We start from the raw sequence: 17,268 nt of genomic DNA on the forward strand, positions 1-17,268 counted from the left end.
CAGTGCCTTTCTGTGTTCATGTGATACCAAAATCTTATGTTTGTGATTCATGCGATAACCGAAGACCTTCAACAATAAGCAGCCATGGTGTTAAAGTGGGGATGTGAGGGGTTAAAGAGGGGTTTCTTACAGTCACATGCGCTCACACTTCATATCACATACACCAACGAGTTGAGATGTCACTTCTACGGATCAAACCCATTTCTCACATACCAGACCACAATGGCAAGTGTCAGAATATTGCGAGTGACAGATGTAACCTCTTCTTTGTCACCGAACTCTGTCTCGCACACACCAAAGAGAGTCAGACCGACGGTCTCCATAGTGTAACTCCTTCGGGGGTGCTCCACTCTCCCCAGAATAACCACCGTCTAGCCAGTCTGCATGAGGACGAGGGCTGTGTGTGTGTGTGTCGGTGGTGCCAGCAGGCCAGACTACGGGCCTAGTGGGACCTGTGCTTATGAGAGCGCATCTAGTGGTGATCTGTGAGTAGTAACGCTCTTAAAGCGTGTATGTGTTTCAGTGCTGTGGGGACGCCAATCTGACATGGTGCCAGATGTCAGCTGGTATCACATATCAGTCAACAACAGAGAGTCCGCTCCCTAAAGACCTCGCCGTGCTTTCCACCTACTGTTTATCTGCTGCTGAACAAAGAACAGTGAAAAAGGATTTGATTTCATTACTATATACTACCTTCGTTAAACGAGCTTCCGTTTTTGGGCTTGTGAGGCAATCCGACGGCTTCCCAAATTGTTTTGTTGCAGCTGTCATTAAATACTGAGGGTCAGCCTAGATCTTGAACTATTTCATATTGGCTGTGTATTTTGTCATCATATCATAGTGAGGAGATCTGCAGACCTTTAATGACTTTGTAAAGGTCAATAAGTCTTCTAAAATATCAGATAATGAAACCCTTTAATGACCAGCCAAAATGAGTTCAGCCTGTAACATGATGTTTATGAAGTAATGATTTGTGATATTTTTGACTATCTATTTAAATTAACATTTAAAACCATTGAAAATAAGTCCAATCATATTCAAAGTTGACTGAAAAAGAGAGAACACACACACACACATACATACATACATGAAGGCATGTATATATATATATATATATATATATATATATATATATATATACATGAATGCATGAATATATATATATATATATATATATTATTAGTAGTCAACATTTGAAGTGGATCAAAAAAGTTAAAGTAGTCCTAGTCCAGAATGCTCTTAAGGTTGTAGGTATAGTTTATAAATAATATTAAAATAACTTGCTCAGAGGTACACTGATATCTTCTAAAACTACTTCAGGAACAGAAATGTCCAGGGAGATCTGAGGAAGAGAAACTCAAACGTGTACATGGTTATTAGACACTTTAGCAGAGCACTTGTATGTCTTTGATTTGATTTGGTCACGTCACTTGTGTAAAAACAGTGAGGGTCAAATATCATTCTTGCCATTTAAACTGTGCACTATGTTGCACTTCTTAATAACATTGTCAGCCAAATGGCCAGCAATGTATATAAAAAAGGTCCTTTTTACCAGTTACAACAATTTTAGGAATGATGTCTCAAGCGCTCAAAAGGGTGATTGCTGATTACTGCACAGTCGACAACAACAACAAAAAAATACATTAATCATCATGGCAATGGTGATATTAATGCATAGCATGAAAAGTAGACTCCTTAGAGGGAGATATTAGCCATAATTACATTCATAACAATATCAATAGTTAAAACCATTCATTTTTTTTGTCATATTCGTATACTCAAACAATGCTGGCCCCATTGGGGGTGCTTTAGCTCCTCTGAGAGCTCCCAGTCTCCATCCATGACCTCAGAGAGACACCGGGTTTGGTAGTTTCCAGATCAGTCCAGTGGTAGAAAAAGGCCTCAGGCTGTCAGCTTTGTGCTAATGTGATTATGTTTGGTGGCCTTGATCATTTTATTTTCCTCCTATCTGGCAAATCGCTTGCGGCTTATGAGTTTGACCTGGGTAGAAATAACAGGCCATGGCTTGGGCTTGGAAAACAGAGTGGCTGTTATTTGGGTAAATTGTGATGCTCATATATGCAGGTTTTCTCCCACATGCCATATTTCTTAATGCTTATGAATTTCAATACCACCAAAAAAAATGACTGTAACAAATCACTCCATCTGCTTGGCAAGAGGAATTTCGTTTCAATAGCCATATGGTTTCTTCATCCAGCATTTGTGGTTTATAGACTCTGCTGCTGTTGCTTCATGAGAGAGAGATTTTTAGGGGTTTTCTGTAGTTTAATTGCTCTATACTGTACTAAAATCTGCAGTTGAGTTGTCCTAAAGTCTAATGCTGGTCATGATCCATGCTGAGAGGTTTGCAGATGGAAATTAGGTCACTCTTACAGTTTCTGATGGTTTACTGTGTTAAATCTATCTAACGAGTGCCACTGACAGAATGAACACGAAAGGATACTGAAAATGTGCTGTTTATGGAATTCATGGGCATCTTAAGTTCATTGGTTGACCGATTTGATATTAAAGAAACCGGTTACCCAAAATTGTAAAAACATTTTTTACTGTTATTTTAAATTAATAATATAATAATGATTTGGTACTGATTTTACTGTATTTGTCTTTACATAAATACAGCTTTGGTGGGCACTGGAGACTTCTTTCAAAAACATTAAAAAAATCGTACTGTCCTCAAACATTTGAACGTTGATGTATATGAGTTTAGGCACTGCATTGTCTAAGTATTTGCCATAAAGTGACAACATGCTGTGCATGTTAGAAAAAACTAAAAAGCCTTCATAAAGGTAAGAAATGCCCTGGAAAATTAATTTCTGGGATCAGAAACCCCTTAATAGACAAAGGGGTAAATTCTGGCACTGTTGTGGGATTTGTGCACCTGTAGATGTTTTCTAATCCATGAATTTGAGTTCAGCCTGAGCCAGGTGTCTCCAGATCTTCAAAGCAAAGAGCTCTTTACAGCAGACTCGCAATCACCCTCCTCTTCTTCTGTTACTCTCTCTACCTTTACAACACCCCACACGGCTCATTACTCTCCTTCTCATGCTTTTTCACTCCTTCTCATACTATGTGACCTTTTGGGTGCACATATACACCCTATTTCGACTGTTAAAGGAATAGTTCACGTCATCGTTTTGTCCTTTTGCATCTTGACAGCTTTGATTCCAATTTACTTCTATGAAAAAAATAAAATAAATAAAAGGCGAGAACATACTCCAATATTTCTTAAACTGTTTTTCACCAAAGAAAGTCTTTCATACGAGATTTGGGAGGACACGAGGGTGAGTAAATGATCATAGAATTGCCATTTTTGGCTGAATAATCCTTTTAAGACCCATACTTCCATCATAATTGAAGTGTTCTGGAAATTTCTACACAGAGTTCCCTGCAAAAACACAAAAGCAGACTTACAGAATGAGAGATTGATAACGGTGAGTAATACTCTGGATCATGTGAGATGTTTTACTTTTCAAAGGTACAGTAGAGAGCTGTGAATCTGTAGAGAAAGCATAAATCATGATATGAAACACATTCGCACACATACTGTGTAAGGCTCTTCGGCTGTTACTGTCTCGAGCTTATTTCTTTTCCAAAATAAATCCGCCGCCCATTGCATATAACTGGAGTAATGAAAGTAGTCATGACAAATTAAAAAAATCGTTCTTTCCCAGACCGCACACACACATCGACGTCACACACCACCACAACCCATTTCTCAGGCTGATCGCAAATGGCACACATCTATAATCATGACAAAGAAACCCTGCCATTAAATGCAGACTTCAAACGGGAACATTAGCGTAGAGAAAGGCGTCCCTCTCCAGAGAGAGTCGAGAGTGCCTGGAAAGGATCTTCATTATGCACCCTTCATTATATATCACAGCCAGATTTTCTGAACAGAGAAAATCAGGCTGATATTTAATGAAAAACACCACTGGTTTGGAGGCACTTTAGGGCTGATTAAATACAATAAGTGCAATGAATTAATCTGACATAAAAAGTCAAATCTATAAATCCCTGCCAAACAGAGGGTACCACCACACTGTGTTTGAAACGTAATCCATACCACTAACATAACTTTTAGCTGTTATTCTACAGTGTCCTACATTTTGTACTAAACTGCACGCATACAAAATCTTGATGGTTTGTGTCATGAGACTGACTTCACTGCAAGTTTAATGAAGTGCCTTGAACACTGGCTAAAAAGCAACATGTTAATTTTGTATAAGGCTATTTTTAGTAATAGTCACTCAAGTGTATGACTGGTCATGTGGTCATATGGTCAGCTGGTCATGTGATGTCAACATAGTGGCAAACAAATGATAAAACAGATTTTTCTAGAAATAAACTGTCGAAAGTCTTATCGTAGTGGGAGTGAACCTAATTTGAACAAAACTTCTCAATGTTATTTAATTTGCAAAAACAAACAAACAAAAAACGACTTACTTTTACTTTCAAGTATGTACAAGTTAGTGTGTTTTAAGTGCTATACCAAGCATTTATGTCGGTTTGTTATTTTGGTCTTATTTATATACTTTTATAATATTAATTAATATTTTGTATTAGCTTTTGCTTTTATATTTTCGGTTTTATTTTTCGGTTTCATTAATTATGTAATTTTTAGTACTTTTTAATATTTCTATTTGGCTGTAATTATTTTAAATTTCAGTTTAATTTTAGGTATTTTAGTACTTATTTCAGGTACTTGCCAAGGCAACATGCTTTTTTATTGATTTGATTTGATTTCAGTGACCATTTTTTACATTATTTTATTTTTAGATAATAATAACAATAATACTGGCAGTTGCATAAAACATGTTTCTAGCATACAACTCAAAATTTCTCCTATTTAAAAATAACCAAGTAATCAAATAACCAAGATTGTTCAATTCGAAGGCATGAAATAAAGGCAACTAAAGCAACGTTCTATTGGTTATTTTCAAGCGTATTGAGATTGGAAGTGGGAAATTTCAACAAAAGTTTTCCTCGGCAACTGGAACATGGTATTAAACCATTCATAGTTACAGTATCACTGAACGTAGTAATGGACACAGTGTATTTCCAATAGTGCAAGGTCAGTATCCAATGCATTTGGTTTTGCATATGAAAATGGATGATGTAAGAGTGAGTTTGTGTGTTCTGTGTTTGGGCACCTAAAGTAGTTTGTCACTGTGGCCATTTGCCCAACAATACATTTTTAAGGTCAGAGAAAATATATGAAGTCACTCCGATGAGTGAGTCCATGTGCTGTGTGTGTGTGTGTGTGTGTACAGGGGGCATGCAAAAGAATTCCCACAAAAACAGGTTGCTATGGTTTCTGTTTGGGGCTTGGATCAGGTTCCTGACCACAGCAGAGCGATTTGGGCAATAAAACACAGGGTTCTAATGAAAACAGCATGCTCCTCCTGGCACTGCGTGTGTATGTGTGTGTGCTTGAGGAAGAGAGATGGCTGGAAAAGCATGAGAATGAGGAGGCTGAGAGAACATTTGGTTCTGCTCTTGAGTACTCACAAGTGTTGTTATTTGCACACATCTGCAGTGTTTGTGTGCTGCAGGCATGCACACGTGTGTGTGTGTTTGTGTTGTTTCCTGGCCGGTGTCCATAAAGTCACATGACATGGCAGTGTTTGGTGCGGTTTTAGTAGGAGGAGATGCAAGCACATGTTTTACTTTATTAGTTGTTTATGTCCTCGGAGTGATTTTGGGCAGACTCACAGGGAGCAATCAATTATTGTCGAGATCATAAAGCCAGCGGTGATAAAAGAAACTCGCACATTTCACAAAGAGAGAAAATAAGAGAGGGTGTGGTGTTGCCAGTGGGGTAGTGAGGAATTCTTTTGCAAGATTATTCAGGAAAATGCAGAGGAAAGGAACATTTCTAATCGTTTTAACATGAGACTGAGCTGTGGAAACGTGATCTAGGAATTACAAGTACACATATTACAAACTTAGGGAAGATGAGTCATTTTTAAGTCTTAACCAGTGTATGAAAAGCTACTTAAAATGTTGCTTGTCAAGCTAAAAACTACCTATAGCTTTTATAGTTATGAAAAAGGACATTGCAGACTACAGTACTTACAAAATGTAGCTAATTACATTGAAACTAAATAAATGCGATGATAATTTTATCAGGCAATGAGTGTGACAGCATTAAACCTAAACTAGAATACACACAACTATACTGGTGGAAAACAGTGTTATATTAGTATTATTTAAAAATATATATATTCATATTTTAATATTTTTAGCTTTAATTTTATAGTTTCAGTTTTTATGTAATTTGTTTTAGTTTTATTATTTCAGACTTTTTTCTACTATATAATTTCAGTCAGTTGCAAAGGCACAATTTCCAATTTTAATGAGCTTTTAAAGTAAATATTTAATTTAATTTTATTTATGAAAAAAAGGATAACTTTACAGTAAGGTCCAATTAGTTTGTTTGATAACGCATTATCTATCAAATACCTAACATTGAGCAATACAGTTGTTACAGTATTTGTTTATTTGTTAGTAATAGTTTAAAAAATAAAAATAATAGTCTCTATAGTTAATAACTCAGGTCTGTTTACTGATATTAAAATATACAACTTTTGATTTTAATTATGCATTAGTTCACTTTGGAATCAACACTTAAGAATAATTAGAAGTATGTTTTAATTGTTCATGTTAACTAGTTAACTGATGTTAAAAGATTGAGCATTACTGTAAAGTGTTACCCAATTTTTCATAGTTTTAAAGTTTTAGTATGACTTAACAACAATGGTCAAAAATAGTATTTAACTTTAGTTAAGTTAATAGCATTGCTTCTTTTATTTAGTTACTCTTCAACACTGATAACAACAAGCATTTACAGTAAATCCGATTTTACGGTTTTACAGATTGTTGTGACTGATTCTTGATTCCCTTTCAACAAACCTAAATTTAAACTCTCACCTGGTTTAGTTATTAGCATAACTAGTGTTAGAAATCATTGAATCACTACACGACTAATTTATTGGACCCTAGCTGGGATCTCCAAGAATTTGTTTAAGTGCAATAAGGGTATTTGTATGCATGTAAGTGTATATTTTTATAAGAAGGTTAGTACAATTACGGCAATGTATGTGATTTGCTCTTTACCTTGAATGAAGTCCAATGGGCAGCATCTGCTCGAAGGCAATATGCAGACCACTGAAATTCAGGAGTTGACCATGAAACCCACTTAAGTGTTTATTTAGATTGAACTGCTTATTTATTGAACTTCTAGCCATTTTTTAGTCAAACAAAGCGTCTTTCCCTTTCCAGTTCTCTTTTCCCATCAGAAACACACATGACTCAGTGTCTGGGGAAGGTTTTATCTGAGCAGGAATGTCTCACTCCATCACGACACAAACCAACGCATCAGATTTTGCCCACAACCAATCTCACACTTAAAGTTGAAGGTCAAGGGTTCAGGTGATTTAGGGCTCACACACACACACACACACACACACACACACACACACACACACACACACACACACACACACACACACACACACACACACACACACACACACACACACACACACACACACACACACACACACACACACACACACACACACACACACACACACACACACACACACTCACTCTTGCCAATTTTGCAACCAGCCAAAAAAGTGAAAAAAAATAAATAAAACAAGGAAAGGCTAAATGTCACCCCTGGTTGCTGGCAAATTCATAAATTTTCAGCTTCTATTTTTAAAATCTTTGTTTGATTGGTTGTTATAGTATCGAGGCTAAGAATGAGTGTGCTGGCTTGTGTTGATCAGGTCGGGACTGAGCAAGAGCTGTGCCAAAAACCTTTCCCACCATTCCTGCAGAGTTCCCAACAATGCCAGGATTTCAGAAAGTGGAAGACTGAAAGAACAGAGGATAAAAGAGATACAAAAAAAGATACAAACCATGGAGAACAAAAGCCTGACATCACAAATGAAAATTCTTCCATTTAATTTTTTCCCCCTGAATTAATTAACACTTAAAAAAAGAAAAACTTAAATAGTATTGTAAAATGCTCCAGTAAGTTTGTGTAATTTACAACGTTTGTTTACCTTAATTGTTTAACATTATGATAACCAAGGCTGAGCAAAATACAGAAAAAAAACTGTTATATTGTGAAATTTTATAACCGTTTAAAATAACTGTTGTATTTTAATATATTTTAAAATATAATTTATCCCTGTAATGGCAAACTAAATTTTCGCCATCATTACTCCAGTCTTCAGTGTCACATGACCTTTCAGGAACCTTAAATGCTGAATTGCTGCTCAAGAAACATTCAGAGTTATTATTAATGTTGAAATAAGTTGTGCTGCTTAATATTTTTATGGAAACCATTTAGTATTGACTGATAAATGGAAAGTTCAAAAAAAGAGCATTTATTTGAAATTAAATGTTTTTAACAATGTAAAAGTCTTTCCTGGTATTTTTGATCAATTTAAAAACCTTTGCAGACTTTTCAAAAGTAGTGTATCTTTGTTTTAAGTCATACACATCCTAAAATGTTTATTTCCAGTTTTAAATTAGACTTTAAATGTCAGATTGTCAGTGCTCTCTCAGACTTTTGTATCCCGCTGTATTTTAAATCGATGTCAGGGTCATGAACCACTGCGATGGGCCAAAAGGGTGGATAAGAGCTTTGGGGAACAACACACAAGAATGCTAATCACAAACATACTGTAGGTTGAGAACAGAACATGAGGAACTACATGCTTTTCTGAAGCAGTATAAAGTATGCTACAGGATTATGCTTTTATTTAGTGACATTAATAAATGGGTACATTAGAAAATACAACTCAGTTCTCAGAATACACAGTAGATATTTGTACATGCACATTTACACACACTTGGAAGGCAAAGCTATAATGACTTGTAATGGAAGGCTGTAATTGCAATGATTGCTGAATAACTAGTGGGGCTCGTTAATGCGCACAAGCCTCAGCTGGGATCCCTACCGTGTGTGTATGTGTGTGTGTGTGTGTGTGTGTGTGCACGTGCATTTATAGCAAACTACTGTTATAAAAACAATGTTTCTAACAGACTTTAACAAGCAGTAATGAACTTGGACAACATCATCATGTTCCTGTCTCAAAATGGTTAGCACAAAGTCATCACATTCCAGTATTTTGTGTACGGTTTCAGCTGAGGGATTCCCCCGGCCTAAACTCTGGGCCCTATCATACTATACATACGGAAAATGCGGCGCAAGTGTTTTTGCTAGTTTCAGCCTGACGCAAATTGTTTAAATAGCAAATGCATTTGTGCGCCCGTGGGTTTGCTGACCTATTGTTGGCGCATTGCTATTTTGAGGCTCTGTAAATAGACTGCGCCTTCGTCCAACTCAAACCTTATCTAAAGGCAATGGCGCAATTTTTTTTTAATTTATGTTATTTAAAAAGAGCAGAAAATGCACCTCTAGACGGGTCAGAGGGATGCGCAGCCGCACACAAACATGCCAAATATTAAAAATGAAAGGATTACAGTGTAAAATAATATTATTTTGTAGGCTACATAAATATGAATATGTCATAATGGATAGTCATTGCATGTATCAGAATTAGCCTTCCCAGTTGCTCGCGCACGAGCAGATCCATTTAATCTCTGGAGACATGTTCAGTCTGTATGCTTTAATATTCCACTGTTTAAATAGCGAATCCGCCATGATGTGAGCACAACCCACTCTTAAAGGGAATGGGAGATGACACTCTAATTGGCTTATTGCACTTTATTCCCCAAACCACACACATTACTCATTAAGAGAACAGGGAAAACCCTTTTAGACCATGTGCGCCTACTGTTTTTCCCGTCAGGGATTGAGAAACACCCTGAGTGCATCTGCGCCATGCGCTTTAAACCATGTGCTTAGATCATTAAAATAGGGCCCTCTATTTTATACTTTACACACACTAGACTTTGTGCTCCAATCAGTTTAATGTTTTTTAATAGAAATCTTTTCTTCTCACCAAGCCTGCATTTATTTGATCCAAAGTACAGCAAAAACAGTACATTTTTAAAATCTTTTTACTATTTAAAATAACTGTTTTCTATTTGAATATATTTATGCATTTATTCCTGTGATTTCAAAGCTGAATTTTTAGCATCGTTACTCCAGTCACATGATCCTTAAAAAATCATTATAATATTCTGATTTGCTGCTCAAAAAAAAACAAAAACATTCATTATATTATTATTATTTTGAAAACAGTTTAGTAGATTTTCAAGTTTATTTGATGAATAGAAAGTTCATAAGTACAGCATTTATCTGAAACAAATATTTTGTAATGTCATCAATGTCTTTATAGCATCACTTTTGATCAACTTAAAGCATCCTTGCTAAATAAAAGTATTAATTTCTATAACCCCCTCCACCAAAAAGAAAATAAAATGACTCCAAGTTTTTGGATGGTATAGTGTTACGTTACGAAAGCTTTTTATTTCAGATAAATGCTAATCTTTGGGTGGAATCCTGAAAAAAAGTACTCCATTGTATTAGATATTGATAACTATAATACAAAATGTTTCTTGTACAGCAAATCAGCATATTAGAATGATTTCTGAAGGATCATGTGACACTGAAGACTGGAGTGATGATGCTGAAAATGTAGCTTTGATCACAGGAATAAATTACATTTTAAAATATATTCAAATAGAAAGCAGTTATTTAAAATTTTTACTGCTTTTGCTGAAGTTTGGATTAAAAATAATTGCAGGCTTGGTGAGCAGAAGAGACTTAAAAATCTTTAAAAAAAAAACATTAAAAATCTTACTGTTCAAAAACTTTTGACTGGTAGTGTACGTCAAACTAAAACATTTTAGGAGAGATCTTTTTTATGAGAGATAAATAAGTGTGATTAATCGCATTCAAAATAAAAGTTTTTGTTTACATAATATATATGTGTGTGTGTACTGTGCATATTTATTATGTATATATATAAATACAAACATATGCATGTATATATTTAAGAAAAATATGTAACATTTATATAGAATTTATATGAATATAAATATATATACACATAAAAACATGCAAATATTTTCAAAATATGTACTGTATGTGTGTTTATAATATACATCATAAATATACACAGTACACACACATATATTATGTAAACAAAACTTTTAACGATTAATCGTTTGAAAGCACTAGTATAAATAATAAAACAATATTATTAAAAACAAGACTACTTTGAGCAAATGTTCTATTAATGTTACTGGAAGAATGTTTGTTCATAACTTTGAGAGGACATTTCCAGAATTTTACCTAAAGTTTTGTGAACGATCCCTGAATTTAATCATTTCAGGGTTTTTCAGCATATTTATTTTAGAATTTTTAATATTATATTTTATTTATAATTTTATGTTTTTTTTTTAAATAGCTCTAAACCAAACCAACACAGCTCTAGCAATGGCAAAGTGGTAGGTTCAGGCAATACACATACTGTACTAGTAAAATTGATCCAAAACAACTTAAATTAGACTCAGGGTATACAAGTAAAATATTTTAGTTCATAATTGTGTAAAAAAAAAAAAATGTCTCGGTTACGTATGGTAACCCTCGTTCCCTGAAGGAGGGAACGGAGACGCCATGTAGGTGACCGACGCAAAATGGGATATCACTTCGATAGACCAATCTACTTTGAGTGTAAACTGAACGAGCCAATGCACATTGGCATGCAATTATTGCATCCAGCTGCCGCTGATCACTGCGTGAGTAGAAGGCAGCAGGTGCAATGCATTCCAGTTTTTCGCTGAGGAGCTGAGCCAGGGACCGGCAGCTCAGCAGTGGTTCAGCAACCATGGCAACGGGACGTGGTGTCTATGTTCCCTCCTTCAGGGAACGAGGGTTACCATACGTAACCGAGACGTTCCCTTTCAGTCGTAAGGGAATATGGGATCCCTATCAAAGCGCCATGGGTGCTGCCCCTTCCAGTGCCCTGTGCGAGCCGCCTGCGCCCCTATTAGGTGTAGGCCAGGGCTCAAAACAAGTAGCTCCACTCACCGTTGTCTAAGCACTACCTCACTGGGTGAGATTGGATAACACTGGGAAAACGTCCCCGGTCCGCTTGGAACCGGGACGCTGCGGAAGCCCCATCCTTCCGGAAGGAGGTCTCGGAGGCAAATACACATATAGCATCCATTTAGGAGTATATGGAGAAATTTGAGGTGATTAAAAACCCTCTTGGGAAGGCAGAAGTCTGCCGGGGAAACACGGGCTCTAAGGCTATACCGTGGACTACACATACGAGTACTGCTTAGGTCTCAATATGGAACCCACCCTTCCATGGTTCTCACGGATTCATCATGAAGGTCTGGCACTGGACGTTCCACCGCGTCCAGCTGCTTAGGGTGATGGAGGATCTCAACAGGGTCTACAGTACGGACACTCTGGAGCAGTTTAAGCAAGCTGACACTAACCGGGGCCTCTCAGTGCCACTACCCATTTGAGGTGAGAACACAGGAGGATACCGACTCTACACGAAGGCTATAGAACCTAGCGAATGTGTTAGGGGTCGCCCAGCCCGCGGCTCTACAAATATCTGTCAGCGAGGCGCCACGAGCCAGCGCCCAGGAGGATGCAACACTTCTAGTTGCAACACTTCTATATATATATATATATATATATATATATATATATAAATATAAATATAAATATAAATATGGATAGTCATCGCATGTATCAGAATTAGGCTATTTATTTGCTCGCACACGAGCAGCTCCGTTTCATCTTGGAGACGCGTTCTGTCTTTGTGCTTGCCAAGTTCCGCCGTGTAAATAGCAAATCCGTCATGACACGAGTGCAACTGATGAGATGAGCAAGATGAGACTCTGATTGGTTTATTGCACGTTATGCCCAAAAAACACCCATTATTCACTAAGAGGATAGGGACAACCCGTTTAGACCATGCACCCGGGTGCGCCAACAGTTTTTCCGTCGTTAAAATCGCAAAAGTAGATTTGGACATGCCCTGAGTGCACCTGCGCCATGCGCTTTACACTTTGCATTTAGATCATTAAAATAAGGCCCAAATTGTATAATATTTTATAGTAAAATAACATAATGAAGTGATGTGATGTTAAACCATTTACATTAGTTTTTCAACTAAGGTAACTTTCAGATAATCAGTTAACAGGTTTTTACTGTATTGTAGGCTTTTATGTAAAAATTGCGCATTGTACAAAAAAAAAAGAAAAGTCAGAAGATTTGTCATCAGCTGTGTAAATGCACATGTTCATGCATTATATTCTGTAGCTGTCTTTACATTGTAAAATTGGCGCAAATGACAACATATATATACACTGTTTTTATATTAAGATACAGAAAACGTAACTGAATAACTCTACCCTTAAAAGAAAACTTTTGCATTTATTGAATAAAAAAAAATCATGTTTACCTTTGAAAACAACCCCAAATGTCCCCACAGGCAGGTTTTGTGTGATAAGTAAAGCCCAACACACATAAACACTGCCTCGTTTTACTGTGTGTGGGTTCACTACATTAATCGTGCTCAAAAATAGACTCTAAAATCCTCTTAAAGTGCCATTCCATACCAGATTCACAACAAACACACACTTACTCTACCCACACACTCTCTCCTTGCAGTAAATCTGGAGTCTATTGTACGGTGCGTGAGAACGTAAATCAGCATCACATTTTCACAGCACAATAATTGTGTGCGATGTTATTTTTAGGTCGTTTTTGACAACGCAGGGGCATTTTAGGCCATGTGCCACTCGGATCTGACACACTTAGCAACTGTCACCTTAGCACAAGGGTAACCCGGTGAAATCATTTGGGGTTTTGGTGTGTGTATGCCACTGACACCCATACGGAGTTGCTGGAAAGGTGGGGAACACATGGTGGGATTTCCCATGTGTCTGTCAGTCAGCATCCCTCATCTAAATTTAGGAGTTTGAACCTATGAGGGTGATTCCCAGCATACCAGAGCCTCAATTCCTATCACACACACCTTACTTGTAAATAATCTGTCGCCTCCTGTACTGAATTTCAGTCTGACCTGCTGTCGTATGTTTTGAGCTCATTATTGCCATCATGCCTCGATGACATCAGCGCCATGTGTTACCCCCGCTGAGCTGGTAGGGTGGTTTTGGGGGATTTTAGATTGGCTTTTTTTACAAAGCCGGTTCCACATGCCACACATGCCGTAATCCTATCAACAAACCTTCACATTTACACCGTCTGGATTAGAACTGGGGCAAATTTGTGTAGTCTGGCTTTCCATCCAAAGAAAACTTGGCTTTGCTTTTCATCAAGTAGCATTACAGAGTTATAATTAGAACTTCTGCATTAGAATACGCATTATTCCAAGAATATACAGTATGTGACCTTTCAGTTTGAATCCGTTTGATCCAGAAAGATTTATACACTGAATAAAACTAGACTTTCTAATGATGTACACTATTAGATAAATGTTTGGTATCATAAGGTTTTTGAAAAAGAGGTCTCTTAAACCATGGCTGCATTTATTTGATCAAAAACATACAGTAAAACAGTAATATTCTAAAATAAGATTACAATGTTAACAGTTTTCTGTTTTAATATATTTAAAAATGTAATTTATTTGTGTGATGGTAAAGCTGAATTTTTAGCATCATTACTCCAGTCTTCAGATTCAAGTTACCATTGCTGCTCAAGAAGCATTTCTTGAAAATATTTTTTTTTTTGCTTTTTAATATTTTTTACAATTGTTTTTAATCATTTAATATTTGGTAAGAACAAGAGACATCACAGTATCTTACTGATTCCAAACATTTGACTTGTAGTGTTATTACATTCGCCCAACTGCTATAAAGAAATAATAGTTTTAAATCAGAAAGAAAATAGGATTTTAGCAATATGCTCTTCTCTAATGAGCTGTGGACATTGAGCGGTTTTCTTGAGGCAATTGTAACATCAGGTTTTTATATTTTCAGTTTTCATTTTAATTGTAGTTCATGTTTTAGTAATTTCGTTATGTGCTTTTGTCATGTTTGTAAATATTTCTATTAACTTAAATTTTTATTGTAAGTTTAGTTTATATTTTATAATTAGTTTATAGTAGTAATTGTATATATTTCAAATTAACGCTTATTTCGGTTAGTCGACAAAGCAACATTTCTATTTTCATTCCAAGTTTAATTGAAGTTTTTCATCCTTTGATTGTATTTTATTTCAGCATTTTATTTGATTTAGATTAGATTAGATTCAATTTTATTGTCATTATGCAGAGTACAAGTACAGAGCTAATGAAATGCAGTTAGCATCTAACCAGAAGTGCAAGAATATAGTTTTTTATATAAATATAATATATAAAAGTGCATAGTAAGTAAAGCTATGATATACAGAATGTACAGTGGAGTTGCTATATACAATATTGATCAGAGTATATACAGAATATAAATATGAATGCAATGTAGGGATTGTATGTACATTATGAACAGAGCAATTAAGGATTATATATACATTATGAATGCAGGAACGTGAGAACAGTGATAATAAATACAGTTGGATGAGTGTGCAAAAATATTGTTAAACAATGTATTCTATTCAAAATAACAGTAGTGCAATGATATTTTTTATAGAAATAGTTTACTGTGCTTGTACAGTAACAACTTTAGACAGTTTATAGTGTAATAGCTTTAACCATGTGCAGTCTGTGCAAAATATGAATAGTGCAAACACATGTATGTAAAGTACTGTGACCAGTGCAGTAAAAGAGCAGGTGCAGGTTAGATTGGTGGTGTGGAGTTCAGAAGTGTCACAGCCTTGGGGAAGAAGCTCTTCCTGAGCCTGCTAGTGCGAGAGCGTAGGCTCCTGAGACGCCTGCCAGATGGAAGGAGGGTGAAAAGTCCATGGTGAGAGGGTGAGAGGCATCCTTGATGATGTTTCTTGCCCTGCCCAGAAAGCGCTTGTGATAAATGTTCTCGATGGAATTTAACTGGGTGCCGGTGATCCGTTGAGCAGTAAAGGCACTGCTGTGCCTTTTTGACCAGGGTGGAGGTGTTTAGGGACCAGGTGAGGTCAGAGATGTGGATGCCAAGGAACTTGAAACTCGATACACGCTCCACTACAGCTCCGTTGATGTAGATGGGTGTGTGTGCATGATTCCTAGTCCGCTGAAGTCCACAATGATCTCCTTTGTCTTCTGGGTGTTTTTTGATTGATGGTGTTGGAGCCATAAACAGGAACACAGTCATGGGTGAATAGGGAGTACAGGAGAGGGCTCAGTACGCAGCCTTGTGGCACTCCGGTGTTCAGAGTGATGATGGAGGAGGACCCTCACACTTACATAAACTATTGTAATATTTTTAGTTAACAATAAGCTGTTTTATTGATAACCTCTGTCTATGGTTGGATGTTGCGGTTGAATCAGCATTTATTCTTTGAATTTTGCAGTAGAATGCACATTATTCGAAATATGAGCGATTTTATTAATAATCGTAGATAAATTTTAATAACAACAGGCAAAATTTCAGTTTTTGCATATTATCATGTTTCACCATAAATTGTGACTTCTGTCTCAAGATAATAAAGCATACATTTCATATCTACATCAACCACACAAATGTAGCATCTAACTTCTTCCTACCATCCAGAAGAAATGAAGCCCTGTTAGCTAATCTACCCAAACTCAGGAACATTCTCCATCAAAAAATACAAAAAAGTTATGTGGATTTTATTTTCGATAAGGCAATGCAAGGACATATTTATAGCCATCTGCCATGCTAAATATTTTGGAATTCAGCAGAATGCTTCCTGCCATAATAATAATTTATGCTTGGTGTGCACACACACACACACACACACAAACACACACACTCATCTGGCACAAGGCGTATGTTGGTCCTTCAGCGTTGCCTATATTTAAAAGACCACTGGGACTCTCTAGTTCTCCAGTCCTCTATTAATGTGGCCTATTGAGATTAGAGCGACCGTTACCATTAATACCTGCATGTTTAGAGCTGCCAGTAACAGCAGGTCCCTCTCATTATCCAGACACACTCATTAGAGTCACTCACACAGCGTCCTTTGTGGCTGCTGAGAGGCCATAGTAACTCCTCACCTGAGATCTGCAATGGCAATGTATTGTATCAGTAAACAAACTGTATAAAGAAACAAGAAATATTTAAACCACTTAATTTAAAGCAGTCATGTTGTGAAGAATCAAAGTTGACTGAAAATGGTCATGAAAACTACATTTCCACTGTTTTTGGTGCAAGAACTTT

Source organism: Carassius carassius, chromosome 27 (genome assembly GCF_963082965.1).
Source record: "Carassius carassius chromosome 27, fCarCar2.1, whole genome shotgun sequence".
Lineage (NCBI taxonomy): Eukaryota > Metazoa > Chordata > Actinopteri > Cypriniformes > Cyprinidae > Carassius > Carassius carassius.